This window comes from Teleopsis dalmanni, chromosome 1, assembly GCF_002237135.1.
Source record: "Teleopsis dalmanni isolate 2A chromosome 1, ASM223713v2, whole genome shotgun sequence".
NCBI lineage: Eukaryota > Metazoa > Arthropoda > Insecta > Diptera > Diopsidae > Teleopsis > Teleopsis dalmanni.
In genome coordinates this window covers 233,252,708-233,258,152 of record NC_051846.1, presented here as the reverse complement: position 1 = coordinate 233,258,152, position 5,445 = coordinate 233,252,708, and the positions used below count along the sequence as shown (strand labels likewise).

General features: G+C 35.2%; 1 pseudogene; it reads right to left on the bottom strand.

Annotated features, from left to right (window-relative positions):
- Positions 1-8: 8 nt before the first annotated feature.
- On the bottom strand, positions 9-5,037 carry LOC119667689 (annotated as a pseudogene).
- Positions 5,038-5,445: the final 408 nt, after the last annotated feature.

Below are 5,445 nucleotides of genomic sequence, written 5' to 3'. Positions count from 1 at the left end.
TTTAATAATGCCTCAATATTTTGTTGTCCAGGTGCTGCTTCCGTGTGGGTAACGGTTCGTGTGACTTTGGTGACTACAACATTAGAAACGCCATTGCCACGATCGCTTCCATTCGATTTATTCGATTCATCGGAACGTGATAGTAATGCCGCCTCTTCCTTAGCTTTTATTTCTATTAAATGCGCTTCGATACATGCATTTTCCAAGCCTTCAAATTCTTTTAAACTAGATATGGAAATATCATCTCCTTGTGCATTGCCACTGCCGCTATGACGAACAATATAACGCCTCGTAAAACTACCATTACTTGAATCTGTGGAACCTTGATGAGTTTTATTACGATTTTCCAACGATATTGCTTGCTCCAATGACTCAAATTCTTGCAAACTGCTCATAGATATGTCATCATGTTCTCCACGTGAGAAGTATCGACGAGCCGCTAAGACATCATATTCAGGTGTGCTAGAAAATGAATCTTTAAAACTACTAATGCGACTGCTGCCAACTTCGAATTCTCCATCTTCTTCTTTGATATCTTCAAGCACACCACCGGTTATATCATATGGATATCGTAATTGCGCATCAGTCAACTGCATTTCTACCCAACGTTTGTTAGCCGCCGCGCTTTCACCGGAATCACTCTCATCTTGTTGATCACTGCTACTTCCAGCTGTCGGAGGACTTTCTTCAAACTCAAAATTCAAATCATCTCGATAAATTTGTGAACCAAGCTTGGGGTCAGCAGGTGCAGACTTTATTATTATTTTTTCTACATCTTCATCATGTTTCGATTCATATTTGGTTGATTTTATTTTTATACTTTTACCACCCAAATCAACTTCATTTGCTTCTTTAGCTACTTCTTCAATAATCACAAATTCATCTGATATATCAGGTTGGTCTACCATTTCGAAAGAATCCGGCGAGTCGGGTGCTTTATTTTCATCGTAGTCTGAATCTTGTGCTCGCTGCAGTTCTGCCAATTTTTGTTTATATTGCTCTTGCACTAATTTCTGAAAGTTTTCCTCTTCTAATTCAGTGCGAGATTTTTGATATAGTGGCACATCCGCTGCTTTATTTAACTCTTCTTGTGTTTTCATTTTGTATAGCGTTTTTTCTTCAAACTTATCTGTTTCTTCCTCCAGTATCGGTGATTTTTGCGTATGTTCTGTCACTGTTATATCTGGTATATTAGAATAATCTTGCATATTTTGTGATGGTCTCCTTTCTTCGATCATAGCTTGCTCTGCTTCTAACTCCTCCGTTGCAGCATCTTCCACAATAACCTCAGCGACCAGTTGAGATGGTGTGAATGGTCTCTTTTCTGCTTCAAAACTGTGATCCATTTCAGCAGCGGCCTGTTTTTTCTTTTTTGCTTTTCTATCATTTGGTGAACGGAATTGTCGGGCGTATTCTGATTCATACGGATCAGTATCAGATTCGCTTTCCGATTCTTTATTTTCGCCCACTATTTGTAGTTCATTATCAGTCAAATTTTTTAATGTTTCTCCAGTAATTGATGTGCTCTCACTGCGTTTATGACCACGCTTTCGAGCCTCACCAGGTGGTGTTGTAGCAGTTGAATCTTGAGGTGATTGATCTTTGCTCTCCATTTCCATAATAAATGGTTCATCTGGATATGAAGAAACAGGATCATCATGTGAAAATTGAAAACCATCTACTCCAGTCAAAGAAGAAGAACCAACAGAACCAACCATATCCTCAAAGTTTTCAACAACTGTTTCGATATTAGATGTACTGGACATACTAACAGAAAGTATACTTCCGTCGTCCAAACTAGATGCAAGCTTAGCCTCATCAATGGAGTGTCTTGAATCGCTATGATATAATAATATATCTTCAGTTCTTTCCATATCTTTAAGATCATCGGATTTTACTTCTTCCATAGGATAAGCAAGTCCCCATGTTTTCTCAACTTCTTTTGGTTTTGGAAATTCTTCAACTTTCACCGTTTCCACCTGAACTTCCTGCTTAGTAATTTCTTCAGCTTTTGGTTTGAATATCATTTCTTGAGAACGTTTCATTAAACTTTGCTTTGCACCGATGGGGTATCCAGCAGCATCCATATCTAAACTTTCTGTACTGTCTTCATCATCAGCCTGTAAGTCACGCAAACGTGCGATTTCTTCTGCTTCCAATGCATCTGCTTCAGTAGAAGAAGCAACTAGAGTTTCGGATAATTCTGAAACGTCAATGCTACCTAAATATGCAGAGGTTTCCGATTGTGAATCCAAACTTCTCATACTTTCGTGAGAACTTATAGTTTTACCGCTGCTACTAAATGAACTCACTGCACTCACATATTCTGTTGTTTCTCTAAACGTTGAGGAGGCATCGGCAGCTGTTTGATAATCCGAAGAGTTTGGTTGAGTTAATAAATTTTCTATATCTGATGATAAAGGACGACTTTCTGATTTTTCAAAACTTTTGTAATAACTTTCACTTGAACTTGATTGATCAATCTCTGGCACTGACCAACGATTTGTGGTATCTGTTGATGATTCAGTTTTAACACGATGTATTACTACGTCAAATGGTTTCATTGTTTGATCTGAAGTTATTTCTTCAAATGTACTACTGCTTGAACTTTTCTGTGTAGTAGCTTCTTCAGTTAAAATATTAGCCTTTACCATTTTTTCTTGATAATAATCTTCCATAGAACTGAAATCTTCAGCTGTTTCTGTTGAAATAAAGCCTAGAGATGCATGTTCTTCTTTAGCAGCATGTTCTTCAGATGAACTATAATCTTCGCCAGTTCCAGTTGATACAAAACCCAGAGAACCATGATCATCAAGGGTCTCAGGTTTCAAATTATTGAACACATCTTTACCGTAGTGTGCCATAACTGCCTCACGATTCAGAGTTTCTCTTACAGTACCCTCAAATAGTCCCTCAGTTTGTTGTAGAGTGTCAAATGGTTTTTCGATGCCTTCTTGTACTTTGTCTGGTATACCAATAAATGAAGATATATCTTCTTCTTCCTGCATTGAAGCATAAGAAAGTTTCGCTGTATCGATTGATGCACTTGTGCTTGGTTCTTTTTCCTTGGACGCTAATACAGTTTTAATTTCGGTTGCCATCTCTATGTCTTTTGATATATCTTTTAAGGAATCACTTGCAGAATCTAATGATAACTGCGCTTCTGCAGAAGATATTTCAACTGTAGATTTATACATAGGTTCTTCAGCAGAAACTTGTAAATCTTGTGGGGAATGTATTACTTTGCATTTGCTTTGAAATAATGGAATTTCCTTTTCAAGCGTTTCAAGTTCACTCTTTTCTACTGAGGTATAACCTTTGTCCGTAAGAACCGTATCAAGTGATTCAGTAATGATTGTAGATACTGTGTATTCCTGTGAGTCTGTGCGTGATATTTCAGAAATTTCTTTTATTGAATCATCAGTTGAGACTGTGCTTGTTAGCTTAGTGCTCTCTACTGATTTTTCTAAAGCATCTTTAGATTGTTTACTCTCAGCCGATTCTTGTTCTAGTAAATCATTTCTGGTATCTGAACTTTGACGAATCAATTTACTTCCATACTCTTCTTGATCTCGTTTCATAGTGACATATTCTTTAAATACATCATTATTTTCATCAGAATCTACTGAAACTTCCTTCATTAAGGAGATATCTTTGGCTTCAATTGTGGCTTGCATAGCGTCATTTGCTTCAGTTATAAATTCACTGGTTGATTTGGTAGGTGTGGTTTTTACAATCACATTTCGGCTAGACTCTCCTATATAGAAGCTAGTTGTTTTTCCATCTGCTTGGTCAGATTTTTCGGTATCAACATCATCTACTGACTCGCTGGTAGGTTCAACGATTCTGTTTCAGTTGTGTGCATGTCACGTTGTGAACGTATAGATATATCTGTAGACGGTTCATCTGTTTTAGATATATCTTCTGTAAACTCCAAACTACGTAAACTAATACTGTCTGACTGTTCAGCTAAGGATGCCAAATTTTTGTATGAATCCGTCTGTTTTAACTGTGAACGTGGTTTCGGAACTGGCACTGGTGCAGATACTGAGCTTTCACTTGTTACATCGACAGTTGAAGTCAGTAATGGTTCTGTAGTGATTTGTTCCTGTGTTGAAGTTAACAAGTTGTCATCAAATTCACTAATGGGAGAAGTGGCTACAACAGATCGTGGTTTTGGTTTAGGTAAATCATTTTTGGGCACAACCGCCGAGAATGGCACAGGAGTGGTATCAGTTGAATGGTCAATTTCACCGCTCGCTTCTATAAAAATAATAATTGTAAAAATAAAAAGTACATATATTTTAAAGTGTAAAATAAACGAAAACAATAGATAAGAACTACTTATAAAGGATAGCAATAGTTAGTAAACAGAAGAGAGAATAAAATACGAAAATCAAAATTTAAAAAAAAAATATTAGTTAATAAATAGACGATAGATAGTTTATATGTTTGTATAAGAAATCATGCATTATACGAGTATTATTAATTAAATTAATGTGGAGAGTGTATGTGTCAGAAAGTATTATGTCCTGTGATTCTGTTAAATGTTATAGTTTTTATATTATATAATATGCAATTAGAGCTCAACTTCATCAAAAATATTTAACATAAGTATAATTTCTTATTATAATTTCTTCATTCAGTATTTAAGAAATATTTTCATATATATAACATACATATATACAGACATAAATATTTAAACGTATTTGGTAACATTAAATCATATCAGTCTGTACCTGTTGTTATTTCTTGAATATCATTATCAGGCGTATTTTGGCCAACATCACCTAGAGTATTTGTGTTCGGTGACATACTGTCATCCCAACTCATTTTTGAAAAATCGCCTTGTAAATTACTTATCTCATCCTCCTGCACAGCTGCATCAAAACTTTCATCGAATTGCGCAGCTTGCTCATCTAAATCATCGATATTTGAGTATATTTTTTCAAACTTTCTTTCAATACGACGCGTTTTAACAACATTGGGATCCTCAGTTGTTGTTAATGAGTCACCATTTTCCGAAGATGTGAACATGACTAGGTAAAATTTAAATCACATAAAACAGTTAAAGTATAGATGAATGCATAGAACAAAGAAAAATTTAACCAGACACATTAATCACTCATTACAACTAACTTAATCCATACCTTTCATATTATTTAGTTAAATTGTATATTACAGTGTATGTCAATCAAGTATCACAATTCAGTATGTATAAGTATGTATTTTTGTATCATAAAATTAGATACAAATATATAAATTTTGATAACTTAAAAAAAATTGGGTAAAAACTTGCTATCATACATTATACGTATAGGACTAACACTTCAAGAATAGATACGAGGGTCACTATTTATATTTTGAGGCTTAGCAGCACTAATAATTATGAGGTGTCATCTGACGTTTTCATAGGAAAGTTTGACATTATTATATATAACCTAA